Source organism: Chrysochloris asiatica, unplaced genomic scaffold (assembly GCF_000296735.1).
Source record: "Chrysochloris asiatica unplaced genomic scaffold, ChrAsi1.0 scaffold00002, whole genome shotgun sequence".
NCBI lineage: Eukaryota > Metazoa > Chordata > Mammalia > Afrosoricida > Chrysochloridae > Chrysochloris > Chrysochloris asiatica.
Window position 1 is genome coordinate 15266294 of NW_006408520.1, and position 20040 is coordinate 15286333.

The window sequence follows — 20040 nt, forward strand, 5'->3', positions numbered from 1 at the left end:
ACCTCATATGCATGCAAAAGCTGGACAGTAAATAAAGAAGACTGTAGAAGAATTGATGCATTTGAGTTATGGTGTTGGAGGAGAATATTGAAAGTACCACGGGCTGCCAAAAGAACAAATAGATCTGTGTTGGAAGAAGTACAGCCAAAGTGCTCTTTGGAAGCCAAGATGGCCAAACTTTGTCTCTCATACTTTGGACATATTATCAGGAGGGACCAGTTGCTGGAGAAGGACATCATGTTTGGTAAGGTGGAGAATCAGAGAAAAAGAGGAAGACCCCCAGCAAGATGGATTGGCAAAGTGGCAGCATCAATGGGCTCAAGTGTGGCAACAATTGTGAAGTTGGCCCAGGACCAGGAAGTGTTTCATTCTGTTGTGCATAGGGTCTCTATGAGTCAGTACCGATTTGCTGACACCTAACAACAACAAAAACAACATAGGTAATATTGCAAAGAATAGGTACTCCAGAACAATTGACTGTGCTCATGAGGAACCTACCTAGACGTAGACTAAGAAGCAGTAATTCAACTAGAACAAGGAAACACTGAATATTTTTAAATAAGGAAAGGTGTGCACCAGAGTTGTATTCTTTTACCATACTTACTCAATCTATATGCTGAGCAAATGATCTGAAAAACTGGATTATTATGTGGTATCAGGATTGGAGAAAGAATCATTGACAACCTGTGATATGCAGATGGTACAACCTTACTTGCCAGAAGCAAAGAGAACCTCAAATTCTTAATGATGAAGATCAAAGACCATATACTTCAGTATGGATTGCAGCTTGATGTAAAGAAAACCAAAATCCTCATAATTGGACCAACAAATAACATCATGATAAATGGAGAAAAGATTGGCTTCGTTTTGCTTGAATCCACAATTAGCATTCATAGAAACAACAGCCAAGAAGTCAAATCAGCATTAGGTAAATCTGCTGCCAAAGATATCTTTAAAGTGTTAAAAAGCAAAGATATCAGTTTGAGGATTAAGGTATTCCTGACCTAAAACATGATATTTCCAATTGCCTCATATGTGTGTAAGAGTTGGACAATGAATAAGGAAGATCGTAGAAGAATTGATGCATTTAAGTTATAGTATTAAAGAAGAATGTTTAAAGTACCATGAACTTTCAGAAGAACAAACAAATCTGTCTTGGAAGAAGTACAACCAGATTGCTCTTTGTTGTTGTTGTTGTGAAGTGCCGTTGAGTTGGTTCCAACCCATAGTGACCCTGTACAGGGTTTCTGAGGAGCAGCTGGTGAGCTTGAACCATCAATCTTGTGATTCAAACTGACTTTGCAGTCCAGTGCATTAACCCACAGAGCCAAATCAGAACCCTAAAATTCTCTTCAGATGCCAGGATAGTGAGACTTTGTCTCTCATACTTCTGACATACTATCAAGAGGAAGCATCCCTGGAGAAGGATATCATGCTTAGTGAAGTGGAGCGTCGTTGAAAAAGAGGAAGACCCCCAAGTAAAAGTATTGGCACAGTGACAGCAGCAATGAGCTCAAGCGTAATGACAATTGTGAGGATGGAACTGGCCTAGGAAATATTATATTTTTATGCATAGTATTGCTATGAGTTGGAATTAATTCCAGGGTACTTAACAAAAACATGTTGTTGTTTTATTATCATCCAGTGTAAACATTGATAAAACTGAGGTTTCTAATTTTTAAATAATTGACTCAAGGTCTTACAAATAGTTAAAGGAAAATTAGGACTCAAAACCAGGTATTTTAGATATTAGTGTATCATAGTTTCCAAGGACTACAGTAATACAATAGCACAAAGTAATGGGTAGCTTTAGAGAACAGAGGTTTACTGTCTCACCATTCTCAAGTCTAAGTGCAAATTTAGAGTTAGGCAGGCCCATGCTTTCTTTGTCAGCCCTAAAATAAAGTCCTTATTTGTCTCCTACATTTCTGGTTGTTGTTTTTTAAGTGCCATCGAGTCAGTTCCAACTCATCTTGATCCGGTATAGAGTTTCCAAGGAGTAGCTCATGAGCTTGAACTGCTGACCTTGCAATCCAGTGCATTAACCCAAAATGCCATGCCAGGACTCCATTTCTTGTAGCCACAGCCATTTCTTGGCCCTTCTTGGATTATAGATTCATCTGAACATGACATTCTTCCCACTGTGACAATATCTATTCTCCCATTTTAAAGATACCATTTTGAAGGGTATGAACTCATTAACTCAGCTGATAAATTCTTCAAAGAAAGAACTTTTTTCGAAGCAAAGTCATAGTCAGTGGAACAGGGGTAAGGATTTCAATATGTCTTTTGTGAGACTAAATTCAATCCATGACACGTGGTTCTAGCTTCATCACCAGGAAACACTATGATTGGAATTTAGACTATCAGAGACACCTCAGCTCAAATGACATGTCCCAGAAATTCTGTACTCAGGTTAACCAAGGGTGTTTTAATAACTTCATCCAAATTGAGAAAGATATCATATACCATAGAATATTACTGAATGAGTCATACTGCCCCAAGCACAGAAGTGTAGGCAAATTTTAAAGATATTGAAGTTCTGCTGTAGGATAAACACTAGACTGCTAACTAACTTCAAGATCAGTAGTTGAAACCCACCAGCCATTCCTTGGGAGCAAAATGGAGACTTCTGCTCTAGTAAAGAGTTATAGCCTGGGCTGCTTGCTATAAGTCGTAATTGGTTCAATGGTACTAACAACAACAACAAAATTGTAATGCAGCTAAATATCATCTACATGTTCTGGCATTTCCATTTGCAAGTCTGAAATAGAAGTTGCTAGGTCTCAGCCCTGATTTTCTTATTTATTCGATCTGAGGATAGTTTAAATTTGTAACATGTTTCCAGGCAATACTGACGCTGGTGGCCCAGGAAACTCACCTTAAAATCCACTAATCTAGAGGTCTCCCACTTCATCTCTCACAATTACGTTTAAATGTTAGAAAAATGACAAAATCGTTCAAATTGCTGAGCTAATGAGAATAGCTAAAGCACAAATCAATAACATAAAATTTCACTTAAAACATTGGAGAAATAAGATAAATGAAATCTTTCCAAGTTCACTCACATTGCTAAATGATAAGTTCAATTGCTTTCCATAAAATACACACTTGTGATTCAAATGATTAATTACCAAAACTGGCATTTTGGGTTGTAATAGATCCTCCAGGTCCTGCCCCTTCCACCAGAAAGTAAATTAATGCATGCCAATGAGGCTCCAAGTTTTCCAGATCAATTCCCAATGGATTCTGGAATGCTTGATGTACATGTAGACTCCTATATATATGTACATTACTATCCTTAAAAGTTCTATTGTAGCACAAGGTGCCTAAGGAGCTCTGGTAGCATAGTGGTTATGAGTTGAGCTGCTAACTTCAAGGTTAGCAGTTCGAAACTACCATTCATTCCACAGGAGAAAGATGAGGCTTTCTGCTTGCATGAAGATTTACAGCCTCAGAAACTCTATATATGATCGCTATGAGTTAGAACTGACTCCACAGCACACAACCACCACCACAACCACAAGATGCCTATAAAGGATCCTTTGTGGAGAAGTATTTTAAGTGCTGGGTTTCTAACTGCAAGGTTTGTGGTTCAAACCCACCCACCATTCCAAGGGAGGAAGATGAGGCCACGTGTTTCTGTGAAGATTTACAGTCTCAGCAATTCTATGGAACAGTTTTATTTTGTCCTATAGGGTCACTATGAGTGGAAACTGACTCAGTGTTAGTGGGTTTGTTTTGGATTTTAAGGTGCCTGTAATCCCCGGAACATACATCATCACACGCTAGAGTCATCTAAGAAAATTTCTTATCAGACATTGGGGATCCTTCCACACTAGTATAGCAAAATAGCCCCAAGAGAGTCTTACATTGAACACGTCAGGTACTGAGACATTGATAGAAGGATACTCATAAAACGAACTTGCTCTTTCATTGCCCCTTCAAATATGCTATTTTTATTCTCTTTACCCTAAGGAGTTGTCAACCAGGACCCATTGATTTCCTGGGCACTCTTGGATATTAATAAGCTCTCCAGACCTTTTAATCCCCAAGATGTCTTCTATCAAAGTTCCTGGGTGCTACAAATGGTTAAAGTTCTAGGCTGTTTTTAAAAATTGCAGATTGAAATTCACTTACAGACTTCTCAGAATAAAGAAGTCCTGGTGTGGCATGGTGGATTAAAGTGCTGGACTGCAAAGTTGAACAGCAAAGTCAGCAGTTCAAGATCACCAGCTGCTCCTCAGAAACACTATGCAGGCTTGCTATGGGTCAGAAGCAACTCGACACTTAAAACAACAACATTCTACTGATCTCTATGAGCACAGTTGTGCTCTGATACACATGGGCTTTCCCTGAATCAGAATGAACTCTAGGCAACTGTTACGAGGTCTCCTTTCAATACCATGTAGTACTGGAAGCCCTGAGCTACATTCAGAGTTTGAACTTTTCTCCATTTTCTGAGTCCAGGCTTGCTTCAGCCTAGAAGTCTACAGTGGAGGAAAAGGGTTTCTGTGGCTTTTCTATTTCACTGCCCAGAAATTCTATTACTTAACCCTGACTCACTGGCATCCCCATGATTGAAGTGGGATGGAAGGAAGGAAAGGAAATGCCTAGCAAGAAAATCTTACTTTACTGGCACCAATATAATCTGGTGCTTCTTTCCTCTGGCCATGGTTGATGTCAGAAGCCCCCTCTTGCTTTCCTGCATACAGCGTAGTGGTTACAAGCCGGGCTGCCAACTGCAAGGTCAGCAGTTCGAAACTACCAATTGTTTCATGGGAGAAAGATGAGGCTTTCTGCTCCCTTAAAGATTTACAGCCTCGGAAATCCTGTACAGGGTCACTATGAGTCGGAACCAACTCCACAGCACATAACAACAACAACTTGATATGGGTAGTATTTGTCTTTTGGTTTGCTGCTCCTCAGTCTCTACATCTGAACAGCACACTGCACTCTCTGTTGGCTGTAGACATTTTTCTTCTTGCTCCCCACTTAGACACGGATCCATTTTCAAATGACGCTACGACAGACATTTCTATTATGGAGTCTTCATCTGGTCCCTGATACTTTGCTCTCAAGGGCAGGAAACCACAAACCCTCCTCTGTACCCTGTTACCACTGGTCACTTTACCAGAGTGAGTCTCTAACACACACACACACACACACACACAGATGTAACTCACACACGATATGTCTTTTTCTCAAGTGTATGTCTTCTGTTTTTCAAATTTAAGTCAGACAGACCAGGTTCCCAGATTTCTAGAGTCACTTATAAAGCTTTGTCAGTAATCTCTGTGAATCCTTTCTATTATTTTGCTCTGAAGTTAGACAAAAAAATTGCAATTTTAACAGGGTGTTACACATCCACACAAATCGAAGGTGTCTCATAGACTACTAGGAAAGTGCTTGCTTTACTAAAAACTGACAAAAGTACCTATAAATTATGGTCAGTAAACCTATCCTCACTAAGATGGCAGGTGTAGAAGGACTTAGCATTTTGGTAGATGGGATCTCTGCTAAACAAAGAGCTAAAATGGAAACGCTAAAGCTTACTCATGAGGGACTGTTGATACTCTGAAATATCTAATACGTTTATTAAACAATAGTTGTTGTTTTTTCTCTTTCAGTAGCTAAAGTGATTTTACTTTTTTTGGTGTAGAGCAACCTTAATAAATGATACAGTTTTTATGGGTATTAAAGGAATCGGAAATGTGAGGTAGATGATAGATTAAATAGTTTTCTTTTTTAAGACAGCTGTCTAAACATATGAGTTTGCCTCATCTCCCTTGAAAAATCCCAGTGAAATAGCATTATAAATATGAAAATAAATACAAAACAGCTTTGGAAGAGTAAAGGGCTTGTAAGTAGAGAAAGTGAAGGTGCCAGTAAACAAGATTAGTGTGGAATTTGATGAGCTAAGAAATAAAGCACATGGGAACAAACTGTATGGACCTAAAGCAGTAAGGATTCCACATAGACAAAGGAGATGATGAGAGAGTGTCTGCTGGCTATATAAAGAACAGTCGTGCCCACAAACCTGCTTAAATCAGCAGGTCTCATTCAGTTCCTAAAGTCAGAATTCTATCAGAGATGAGGTACTGCAATGGAAAGCAGCATTAATGTTGGATTTTACCAAAACCCTGTGATGTTAGAAAGCAGGAGTGGTTTAAAAAAATCTCCCATCCTTTGCATTCAGGAAAATGGCTTGATTTTTTCATATGACTTAGAATACAATCATGGATATCCCCTTGTTCACCTCTGGTAAGGCCAGACACCAAAATTCATTGCCTTAGAGTCCAATCCAACTCATACTTACCCTACGTTATTGTTGTTAAGTGCCAGAGAATCCATTCTGATTCACAGCAACTCTGTACAGGATTTCAGTGGAGTAGCTGGTGGGGTTTGAGTTGCCAACCTTGTGGTTCACAGTCCAGTGCTGATCCTACAGTGCCACACAGGACACAGAAAAATTTCCTCAGAGGGTTTCTAAGAGAATAACCGTTACAGAAGCAGACTGCCACTTCTTTCTCCCGTAGAGCACCTGGTGGGTTCAAACCACTGATCCTTAGTTTAGTAGCTAAAAACTTAACCACTGTGCCACCAGGTTTCCTTAGTACAGGCATAGACCCTTAAATTCCCATTGATTGACTTAGAAAAGATTAACTGCATTGTTTGTCACCTCTGAATAATCAAAAACAAAGTGTTCACTAAGAAAAGTTTGGCTAAGTGCCTCAATTATGTGTTCTGGAATACCCATTCTTCCCAGTGATATCCATAGCTTGTCATGATCCACACAGACGAAAGTCTTTGTGTAGTCAATAAAGCTTCAGGTAACCATCTTTCTGGTGCTCTCTGCTTTCAGCTAGGATCCACCTAAGGTGAGCAATGACATCTCTCATACCATGTTATCTTCTGAATACAGTTTAAATATCTGGCAGCTCACTGTCAATGTGATGCTTGAACAGTTTTGGCACGATCTTCAGAAAAATTTTACTGACATATGATATTAATGATATTACTCAATGATTTACGCATTCCATTGGGTCAACTTTCCTTGGAATAGGCACAAATATGTTTCTCTTACAATTTGTTGGTCAAATAACTGTTTTTGAACTTTTTGGCATAGATGAGTGAGCGTCTTAAGTGTTATATCAGCTTGTTTAAACATTTTCATTTGCATTCCATCAATTCTTATAGCCTTGCTATTCACTCATGCCTTCAGTGCCGCTGAAATCTGCCATACCTTTGGTTTTTGATCATATAATATCTCTCTCTTTTTCTATTCCTTCTGTTGGTTGTTGTTTTGTTTTTATACATACGAAAATACTCAGGAATACATGATCATTGAAACAGCCAAAGGGCACATTCTGCAAGCCTGCCTTCTGGCCACCAACACACAGCCTTTCTCTTTCCATGAGTCTAGAGTGCTCAGCTCCATGTCATCAACTCTGCCTCTATCTCTGGTGTGGCTGCTTCTCTGGATAGGGTCCCACATTCTGCTCATGGCTCCTCTCCCTTGATGGTCCTAGCGTTCTCTGTTCCTGGAATGTAAGATTAACTACCCCCCCCCCCTTTATTCTATACAATTTCTACCCTTACAGTTGTGACCATCACAATTTATCATGATGAAAAGTAATCACTATTGAATCATAAGAATCTTATCCCCATCTTCTTTCATCAGACCCATGGGGATTCTACCTACCCCCATACACTCTGAAACTAAACTCCCTCTTAAAAACTTGTAAACCAGACAGTCCGTGCCTTTAGAGTGCCTCGATTTTCCATAGCCAATGTTTACATTTCCTGTCCCTATCAAACCTGTGTAAGGAGCTCTGGTAGCGTAGTGGTTACGAATCGGGCTGCGAACCTTAAGGTCAGCGGTTGGAAACTACCAGTCGCTCCGCGGGAGAAAGATGAGGCTTTCTACTCCCGTAAAGATTTACACCCTCGGAAACCCTGTACAGGGTCTCTATGGGTCGGACCCGACTCGATGGCACTTAACAACAACAACATCAAACCTGTGTACAGATGGGATAGGTTTGATACTTGATGTGAGGACTCCTTTCCTTTATTTTGAGCTACTACATCCATAAATATAAGGAGCTCTGGTAGTGTAGTGGTGACGAATCGGGCTGCTAACCTCAGGGTCAGCAGTTCGAAACTATCAGCTGTTCTATGGGAGAAAGAGGAGGCTTTCTGCTCCAGTAAGGATTTACAGCCTCAGAAACCCTGTACAGGGTCGCTATGAGTCAGAACCGACTCCGTGGCACATAACAACTACAACTACAAACATCCATAAATATAGGTCAAGTTCATCAAATTGTAATAATTTTCACTTGTTTCCTTTGTCAAATTTCTTTATCTTCCTCTGTTCGAGTACTGATCATCAAGCCACTGAAGCTAGATAAAATGGGTACTGTCTGCAAGTTTGGGCATTCTTGTGCATCTCCTCTCACTTCATTTCAGCTGGAGACTTAACTCTTGGCTCTAGCCCTTCATGACTAGGTCCTTGTACATGGGCTCAGGAGTCCTCAGGTCTCACCACACTTCAATCCAACCAGCTCTTCCTCTTCTCTCTCATCTCCAGGACCATAGGAGTTGATGGAATGTGGTCAAACTCAGCCCATATCTTCATTGCTGCCTTTCCCCGACTTCCACTCACAAGTAGACTAATGTAGCTGCCAACTAGCTTACGTGTCTGCTTATGTGTTCCCTTAAAGTCTTGCAGGGGAATTTGTCCTGAAGGGACTTATTTCTTGCCTTGATGGTTCTTTTGCTAACAACTTGCTTGTTCTTGTAGAAGCCAATCAAACTGCCATTTTTGTTTTTAATTTTTCCTACTCATCTTTCTTTCAAGAAGTATCTTCTGTTACTTAGTCACTCCAGGCTGGTCTGCATGTCTTCCAAGAGGAAATGTCCTACCTTAGAAGTTTCTGGATGGGGCTCAAGATTCCACCTAAGGTTGCATATACTACAAAGGCTCCACAAGAAGTCTATTTCACTGGGCAAGTTCAAGAACCCCTTCAGTTGTAGACTTAAGATGGGTTTATAAGCTTCTGTAATCTTGTTTCCTGATACTCCTTTCTATCCCACTTAAGTGTTTATTTTACAATGGTAGGCAAGGAAAACCAGTATTCATAAGACAGTCAAGCATTTTAGTATTATTTCCTCTCTTCAAACTATGCTTTGATCCCTGTATCACAGAGCCCTCTTGTTGCAAGGTTGAGCATACATCACTATTTACCTCTGCCCCACTTAGCCAATACAAACTTGCCTAAGTGTTCCCCTATCTACTTTGTTCTTCCATCCCCTTCCCCCTTCTTGTGTAGTACCCTCTCCAACATTCAATCTCTTTTGTGTCTATCCCCTAACCTGTGTTCTATGCCGCACACCCCCAAGTAAAGAAATTTTTTTTCTTTAAAAATGGGTATCTTTTGTTAAGTTTTTACAATAATGGTCTTATGCAATATTTGTCCTTTTGTGACTGACTAATTTCACTCAGGATACAGCCATTTGAATGGCAAAGTCGGCAGTTCAGGCTCACCAGCCACTCCTTGGAAACCCTATACAGGGCGCTATGGGTTGGAATCAACTTGATGGCACTTAACAACAACAATGTCCTCAAGGTTCATCCATGTTATGTGGTGGCTTTCAGCTCCCCTGTTATTCTTCAAAGTAGCATAATATTCCATTTTGTGTATGTACCAAAATTTGATTATCCATTCTTCCATTAATGGACACTTAGGCTGCCTTCATGTTTTTTCTATTGTGAATAGTACTGGGATAAACATTGATGTGCATGTTTTTAATCGTGTTCTGGCTCATATTTCTTGTGGATATGTAACAAGTAGAGGAATTGCTGGATCATAAGGCATTTCTATTTCCAGCTTTCTGAAGAAGTGTCATAGCATTTTCCAGAGTTGTTGAACCATTTTACATTGCCACCAGCAATGTAGGAGGTTCCAGTCTCTCCACATCCTTGCTAGCACTTATTGTAATCTGCTTTTTTGAACTTTGATATTATTGCTGGTGTGAGATGATATCTCATAGTTGTTTTGATTTGTGTTTCTCTAATGGGTAATATGTAATGGGACTCTTGGTGTGGCGCTGTGGGTTAATGCGCCAGACTGCAAAGCCATTTGAACTGCAAGGTCGGTGATTCAAGCTCACCAGCTGCTCCTTGGAAACCCTATACAGGGTCGCTATGGGTCGGAACCTACTCAACGGCACTTCACAACAACAACAATGGGTAATGATCATGAACATTTCTTCATGTTTGTTGGTTGCTCAAATGTCTTTCTTGGTGAAGTGTCTGTTCATGTCCTGTGCCAATTTTTTAATTGGGTTATTTGTCTTTTTCTTGTAGAGTTGCTGTAGTATCCTGTAGATTTTAGAAATTAGTCCCTTGTCTGATATGTTGTTGCAAAAGACTTTTTCCCATGCTATGAGCTCCTTTTTTTTACTCTTTTGGTGAAATGTTTTGATGCACTTAAGTTTCTAATTTTAGTATGTGCCAATCATCTATTTCATTCTTTTGTTTGTGCAATTCTAACAATGTTTGATAGTCTGTGTATGTTCTGTATTAGAGCCCTTAAATTTGTCCCTAGTTTTTCATTGATGACCTTTATAAATCTGGGATTCACATTTAGGTCTTTAATCCATACTGAGTTGGTTTTTGTATATGTGTGGGATAAAGATCTTGTTTCAAACTTTTGCATATTGATTTCTTCTGCCAGTACCATCTGTTGAGATAGTATCTCCTCCCCGTTCAATGTACTTTGGCCCTTTGTCAAAGATCAGTTGGCTTTATGTGGATTATTTAATTTCTGGATTCTCAATTATGTTCCATTAATCTATGTATCTTTCATTGTAGCAGTACCAGGCTATTTTGACCATTGTAGTCAAGTAGTAAGTTTTGAAATCAAGGAGTAGGAGACTTCCAACTTTGTTCTTCTTCTTAAGCAATGCTTATCTTGGGTCTCTTACCTTTCCATATAAAATTTGTAATCACTTTTTCTATCTCTTTAAAGAAAGTTGTTGGAATCTGGATTGGGATTGTGTTATATGTGTAGATTGCTTTGGGTAGTATTGACATTTTCACAATGCTAAGTCTTCCTATCCAGGAGCATGGTATATGCTTCCATTTTTGTAAGTCTCTTTTGGTTTCTTATAGTGTTTTGTAGTTTTCTTTGTAGTCTCTTGTTGTTTGGTTTGATTTATTCCTAAATATTTCATCCCTTGGGCAGCTATTGTAAATGATATTGCTTTCCTAATTTCCTTTTCAGTGTCATCATTATTAGTATAGAGGAATCCAACTGATTTTTCTATCTTTTACCCTACCACTTTGCTGAATCTTCCAATTGGTTCCATTGTTTATTTTGCTGAGTCTTTGGGGGTTTCTATGTATAGTATCATATCATCTGCAAATAGAGTTTTACATCCTCTTAGCCAATTTGGATGCCTTTAATTTCCCTATCTTGCCTTATAGCTCTGGCTAAGACTTCCAAAACAATATTGAATAGGAGTGGTGATAAAGGGCATCCTTGTCTGGTACCTGTTCACAAGGGGAAGGCTTTCAGTTTCTCTCCATTGAGGGTGATGTGACTGTTGGTTTTGTATATATGCTCTTAATTATGTTGAGGAATTTCCCTTCAATTCCTTCTTTGTTGAGTGTTTTGTTTTTATTAGGAATAGATGTTAGATTTTGTCAAATGCTTTTTCTGCATCAATTGATATGATGTGATTGTTTTATTTTATTTTATTTATATAGTATACAGTGATTGTTTTCCTAATGTTGAACAATCCTTGCATCCCTGATATGATGCATCCTTGCATCCCTACTTGGTCATGATGTATTATTTTCTTGGTGTGTTCTAGAATTCTGTTGCCTAGGATTTTGCTGAGAATTTTGCATCTATATTCATGAGGGATATTGGTCTATAGTTTTCTTCCTTAGTGATGTACTTCCCTGGATGTTTGTATGAGGGTTATGTTTGCTTCATATAAAGTATTAGGGAGTTTTTCATCCTCTTCTATATTCTAGAATAATTTGAGTAGAATTGGTGACAGGTCTTCCCTGAATGTTTGGTAAAACTCACCAGTGAAGCCATCTGGACCTGGACTTTTTTTGATTGGGAATTATTTGATAACTTGATCAATTTCTTCTTTTGTTATAGGTATGTTCAAGTTTTCTACTTCATTCTGTGTAAGTTGAGATAGGTTGTGTTGTCCTAAAAATATCTCCTCTAGATTTTCTAATTTATTCGAGTACGACTCTTCATAATATTCTGTTATTATCCTTTTTATTTTTATTTTTTCGTTCTGTTGTTACATCACCCATGTGGTTTCTTATGCAAGTCATTTGTGTCTTCTCCCCTCTTCTTTTATTAGTTTTGCCAATGGTTTGTCACTTTTATTAATCCTTTCGAAGAATCAGCTTTTTGTCCTGATGGTTCATTCTATAGTTTTACTGTTTTCTATCTTGTTTATTTCTGCTCTAATCTTAATTATTTCATTTCTTCTGGTGACTAGAGGTTTACTTTGTTAGTCTGTTTCTATTTTGGAGATGTGCTAATATGTTGATTTTGGTTTTTTCTTCTTTTTAGATATGTGCATGAATTACAATAAACTGTCCTCTCAGCACTGCTTTTGCTGTGCCCCATATATTTTGGTATGCTGTGTTTTCATTCTCATTTGTTTCTAGAAACTTTGTGAATTAACCTTTTATTTGTTGTACCACCGAGTAGCTTGTAAGAAGGGTGTTATTCGGTGTCCATGTGTTTGACTTTATTTCCTTGGTCTTGTTATTGCTAATTTTTAATTTAATAGCATTGTGGTCTGAGAAGATGCTTTGTATTATTTTAATGTTTGTAAATTTATGGAAGTTTGTTTTGGGTCCTAACACATAGTCTTTTCTTGAGAATGTTCCATGTGCACTGTAAAAAAATGTGTATCATGCCATTGTTGGATTGAATGCTCTGTATACATCTATGAGATCAACTTGGTTGATTATGTTATTTAGTACCTCTGAGTCTTTGTCAAGGTATTTTCTGACTGTTCTATCTTCTTTAGAAAATATGTTAAAATATCCCACTATTATTATAGATTGTCTATGTCTTTCTTCAAATCTATTATGGTTTGCTTTGTATGTTCTGGGGCTTTTTCATTGGAAGCGTAGGTATTTATTACGGCTACGCTCTGGTAGCGTAGTGGTTACTAATCAGGCTGTGAACCACAAGGTCAGCAGTTCAAAATTACCATCTGTTCTGCAGGAGAAAGATGAGGCTTTCTGCTCCTGTAAAGATTTACAGCCTTGGAAACCCTGCACAGGGTCACTATGAGTCGGAACTGACTCCACAGCACATAATCACCACCAATCTTCTTCAATTGTTCTTTAATCATGTGATAATGTCCTTCCTTATCTATTATGCTGAAAATTTGTCTTAAAGCTAATTTTATCAGAGATTAATATTGCCACTTCTGCTCATGTTTTTATTACAATTAGCTTAGTATATTTTTTCCCATCCTTTAACTTTTAATCTGTTTTTGTCCTTGTGTGTAAGTTGTGTCTCTTGCAGACAGCATATTGAAAGATCTTTTTTTCTTATCCATTCTGCCACTTAACTGGCACATTTAATCCATTTACATTCAGTGTATTTATCAATGTTGTTATTAATGGCTGTCATTAAGAATGGTTTTTGTGGTACTACTGGTTTCTTCATGCTACGTGCCTTCCTATGCTGAGTTCATGTTCTTTTTTTGTCAGTTTCTTCATAGTTTTAATGTTTCCATGTTCTTCTTGGATTTTCATTTTCCTGATATGTTGTGAAGTATTAATTTTCTATGAGGTTACCTTATATTCTATTACCTTTCCCCTCCATTTAAAATAATCTATTTTACCCTGCAATTTACCTGACCTCCACATCTCTTGGATCTCTGTTCCTATATTTTTACCTTCTTTTACATTGTAATTCTTTTGATCTTAGACTGACCTCCCAGATCCTCTAAATTTGTTCTTCTAGTTTTGTTCTGTTCTGGACCCTTCCATCCATTGAACAAGTTTCAGGTGGTGTTGCCACATATGTCAGTCTCTGGTTGTTGTCTGTTCTTGTTGGTTCGCAATCCTAAGAACTCCCATTATGATGTATTGAAGTGCTGGATTGGCTTTGACAAGGTCTACACCAAGCTTTGCCCTAATCCACCATCAATCCCTGCCCCCTCCGATTTATTCTCATATGGTATATCTTGAAATGGTTGAGCATCAACCAATTCTTTTTGTTACAGTGACTATGTGTATTCCTTCCATCTTCTTTTGATGCTTGCATCATTTAATAATTTGCCCATAGAATCCTTCATGATCACAGGTTGAGGCTTAAATATTTAGCTCTTGGACTTGGAGAAATACACAAGCATGCACTTTTTTGGGGGGTTTTCTAACTCCAGATCTTTGCACATTTTATTTCAATATTTGACACTGTATTCTTGAATTACCTTTTAAAATGTTCTAGTCAGCTCTTTTACTTCCTCATTTATTTCAGTTGTTTTAGCTTTCTGTGCTCAAAAAAAAAGATCGTAGTCTCTTCTAACACCCATATTCATCTCTTTTTTCTTTTCTGTCTTTTTTATGATCTTTTGCTTTCTTCCTATCTGATGTTGTTGATGTCATACCACAACTCTTCTGATTTTTGTTCAGCAAGTGCCTAATGCATCAAATCTATTCTTGAAATGACCTCTAAATTTAGGGATATATTTAAACCATATTTTGACTCTTGTGGACTTGTTTAAGATTTTTTCAGCTTTAACCTGAAATTGCATATGGACAATTAATATTCTGTTTGACAGTTGGCCCTGGCCTTGTTTTGGATGATGATATTGAGCTTCTTTATCATCTCTTCCCACAAATGTAGTCCATTTGTATTCTGACTGGCAAGATCCATTTTACGTTGTTTAAAAAAAAGTCACCTTTTCTATTGTTTATAAGGATATTTGCAATGAATAAGTTGTTGCTCTTACAAAATTCTATCATGTGATCTCCATCATTGTTTCCATAACCAAGGCCATATGTTACAATTAATCATCCTTGACTTTGTCTCCAACTTTCACATTTCAATCACCAGTAATTATCACTGCATCTTGATTGCATGTTTGATCAACTTCTGACTGAAAATTTGGTTGTTGTTAGGTGCTGTTGAGTTGATTCCAAGTCATAGCAACGCTATGCAAAACAGAAACACTGCCTGATCCTCACAATTGCCGTCACACTTGAGCCAACCCATTGCTGCTTCCACTGACCAAATCTATCTCATTGAAGGTCTTCCTTTTTTTCACTGACTCTCCACTTTATCATGCATACATCACAATTTCATCTTCATTGACTTGAGTGACTGGTTTGAAAATTTGCATAGGAGTGGTATTAAATTATTTTTCCTTGCAGGACTATGGATATTATTCTATTACACACAGAATTGAACTTCAAGATATGTCTTGAATGTGACACTATTCTGCTTCAATTTGTCATTCTCTGTATAGTAAACCATTCAATTGTCTGATTCAAAATGACCAATTATCAGTTCATTTCAACTCAATAATGCCTCATACATTGATCTTTTACGTTCCATTTCATTTTTGGAGACTTCCAATTTTCCTAGAATCATACTTAGTACATTACACATTCCAATGATCAATGGTTATTTGCAGTTGTTTCTTTACATTTTGAATTATGCCATATCAGAAATTGAAGTTCCTAAAAGTTTTGCTCCTTTAATGCCAACTCTACTTTGAGGTGGCATCTCTTCTTCAATCATATTTTTAGTATCTTCCAACCTAAGGAGTCCTGGTGTGGTGAACTGTAAGGTCGGCAGTTCAAACTCACCAGCTGCTCCTTGAAAATCCTATACAGGGTCGCTATGAGTCAGAACTGACTTGATGGTACTTAGCAACCAACCTGAGGAGTTCATCTTCTGATACTTTATCAGGCAATGTTTCTTGTCTATTCACAAGGTTTTCATTGCCTAACTATTCAGAAGTAGTCTTAGTCTGGAAGCTCTGCTTAAACCTATCCAGCATGGGTCACACTGCTGGTATTTAATATAGGTGGCAGAACCTCCAGCAACATACAAGTCACCACAGTATGACAAACTGACAGATGAGTTTCTGAGAGTATAAATCTTTATGGGAGCAAACAGTGGCATCTTTCTCCTGAGGAGCAGCTGGTGGTTTTGAACCCCTAACCGTAAAGATAAAAGCTCAACATTTACCTTACAGTGCAACCAGAGCTCCTTAAGCCAACATTTATTGCTTTTAAGTGCTACCGTGTCAGTATTGATGCATAGTGACTCTTTTTCTGAGGAGTGGTTGATGGGTTTGAACTGCCAACCTTGTGGTTAGCAGTCGGGTGCTTATCCTACAGTGCCATACCAGGACTCCTAAGGCAACATACTACTCCTTTATGAAGACTCATTTCAGAAAATGGATTGATCTCAATACATAACATGCTGATTTTCTTTTTAATGATTTCAGCCTCTCATCCCACCACTCAATACCTGGTTTTTCCTTGCTTTATTTATTCTCAATCTCTATAAAAGAAAATGTGGTTTTCCTAAATTGCTGTGAAATTTTTTCAGAGCTTAATGACAGAGAGTCCTCCCCCTTGTAGTAGTACCCCCATCCCACTATTACAATAGTCCCTTTCCCCCTTTTATTTATGAATAAAGGTTTTCCTTTCCTAAAATCTGAATTTGTTTTGCATTTCATAGCAGTATCCTTGTTACCTTATGACAATCATGAGGAATATGATACTTCTGCACCCATAAGATTATTTCTTATCCCACTCCACAGGATATCTTGCACAGTGGCAAGTCAGCCCTCTTTCTATGTAAAGTATGTGTTAAAGAGGAAATAAAAATTAAAATATATAGACCATTTAGCAAATAATACATGTAAACAACAGCCAATAACAGCACTACATATCAACATCCATGGGATGTTTTTATGCCTTAGCTGAGAATCAGTACATGGAATTTCTCATGAGTTTACGCCCTAGCCCAGAATAAATTTCCTGGACATACAAGTGACATAGGACCTAACTCCATTTCTTAAAATCAGACACTTCTAGGGATCATGGAGCTTCAAGTCTTGCTCACCATTGTGGTGTCCTCTTCATGCTTAGTACTAGATATTTCCTTCCTTGTTACTAGTCCATAAAACCAGTTGCAAAACAGTTGTCATTAAGCTGACTCTGACCCACGGTGACCCCATGTGTGCCCCATAATATTTTCAGTGACAGATTTTTCAGAAGCATGTGGCAAGATTTTTTTTCTGAAGTGCTTCTGGGTGCAGTTGAACCTCCAAACTTGTAGTTAGCAGCAACATTTTAACTGTTTACACCACCCAAGATTTCCTTGATCTCAGAAAGTTACCTCTAAACACTACATTTTTTAATCTGGATTCGATACTTCTGATATATCAGTTCTTTCTAGTCTCTTTAAAGAGACTCTGTGAATATATGTCTATTCAAAACTGTGCTTAAACATATTTTGAATTTTTACTTTTTCACAAGCTCTCTACCTATACAAAATTATGGGCCATTTCCCTCCACAGGTATTTCATGATTTCATGCTTCTTTTTATTTTTTCGTTGTTTTCATATGGATAATGTACTCATAGGTTTATCTTTTTTTTTTTTTTTAAACAGGGCAGATCATTAGCCTTGAACTCAACCAACCATATTTTGTTTCATTGCAATGATTGCAATCCCCTCCATGTACTATCAGTTAATAGAATTTACCTGTATTCCCTCTTTTTTAAAAAAACTTGTTTTTATTGTGAAATGAGTGATAGTTTGTGCAGGAGAGCATCAGCTTTATACCATCATTTCATTGCAATGATTACAATCGCTTCTGTGCTTCATCATTCAACAGTATTTGCTTCCATTTCCTTGGTTTTTTTTGGGGGGAGGTGTACACAGAAACACTCAGGAATATATAATAATTTAAACAACAAAAGGGCACATTCTGTATCTGATGTCTATTTTTCTCTTTTCTTTCCTTCTTGTCTTTTTAAAAAATGTTTTATTGTGAGTCTTGTGATAGTTTACATGGAAGAACATTAGCCCTACATTCATCCTATCATATATTGTTCATTGCCATGGTTGCAATCCACTCCATGCATCATCAACCAACCAAAGGGTATATACTGCAAGCCTGCCCCCTGGTCGTCAGCACACAGCCCCTCTCCCTCTTTATGTCTAAAGTCCCCAGCTGTTCCATCTCTCCACGTCATCGTCTTGCCTCCATCTCAGGCATCACTGCTTCTCTGGGTAGGGTCCTGCTCTCTGCTCTTCATCCTTGATGGTCCCAGGGACCTCTGCTCCTAGACTGAAAAGTTAATCACTCCCTTCCTTGCTACAAAACAACTACCTGTACATTTCCAACCCTCACAATCAGTCCTGATAACAATTATTCACTATTGTATCACAAGAGACCTATCTGCATTTCCTTTTATCAGCCCGACCTAGACAGATTGGATATTACTCAGTGGAGATTCTAACTTCCTCCATACCCTCTGAATCTAGGTTCCCTCTTGAAAGCTGTAAGCCAGTCACTTCTTGTCTTTGTATCCTCCCTCCCACTCTGGGTAGCCAATGTCCAAGTTGCATGTGTACAGAGGGGGTGGGGATGATCCTTGCTATAAAGATTCATTCCCTCTTTTGAGCTACTGCATCAAGTTCATCAAATTGTATCTGATTACTCTTTTTATCCTCTTCTTTCTTTTTCTGGTTGAGCTCTGATCATCCAGTCATTGAAGCCAGGTCAAGTGGGTATTATCTGCAAGTGTGGGTGTTCTTGTTCTGGACAATTGATTTATCTTTTACAATACTATTCAGGCATCACCTTCCCTGGGTTTCCTCAGATGAATTTAGTCATTTCCTCCTCCTTGGTCCTCACACCTTTTTCATCACGCCTGTATGATAGCTGTTTTTTATTGGTATTTTGATTACTTATAATCTATATTCTTTCTATACTATGGGTTCCTTTGTGAGATTAATGGAATTTAAAAAATGTTTTGGTATACTAGAACCCAGCCACCACTCATCTGTTAGTTTGCTATACTGTGGCTTGTGAGTTGCTGTGATAATGGAAGCAATGCCACAGATATTTTAAATGCCAGCAGGATATTTGGATGACAACTATCTGGCCAACCAGTTGGAAGATATCTGTATTTGTGCATATTTCAAAGAGAAGTGACTCAATGCAATGCGGAAATCATCAGGCAATATCTTTGATATCCCAAATGAATAAAGTTTTACTAAATGTAATACAGAAATGACTGCAAGCATACATTGACAGAGAACTTCCAGAGGTTCAAGCTGGATTCAGAAGAGGATATGAAATGAGGGAAATCATTGTCGATGTCCAATGGATCTTGGCTGAAAGCAGAGATTACCAGAAAGATGGTTGGTTACCTGTGTTTTATTGACTATGCAAAGGCTTTTGATTGTGTGAATCATGACAAGCTATGGACAACATTGCGAAGTATGAGTATTCCAGAACACTTAATTGTGTTCATGAGGAACCTGTACATGGACCAAGAGGCAGTTTGAACAGAACATGGTAACACTGAATGGTTTAAAATTAAGAAAGGTGTGTGACAGGTTGTATTCTTTCACTATACTTATTCAACCTATATGCTGAACAAATAATCCAAGAAGCTGGGTTATATGAAGAAAAAAATGACATCAGGATTGGAGGAAGACTCATTAACAACCTGTGATATGCAGATGATACAACCTTGCTTGCTGAAAGTGAAGAGAATTTAAAAAACTTACTGATGAAGATCAAAGAACACAGCCTTCAGTATGGATTGCATCTCAATGTAAATAAAATAAAAAATTTCACCACTGGACCAATAAATGACATTCTTATCAATGGGGAAAAGATTGACGCTGTCAAGGACTTCATTCTTCTTGGATCAACTGTCAACACTCATGGACGTAGCAGTCAAGAAATCAAAAGACATATTGTGTTAGGCAAATCTGTTG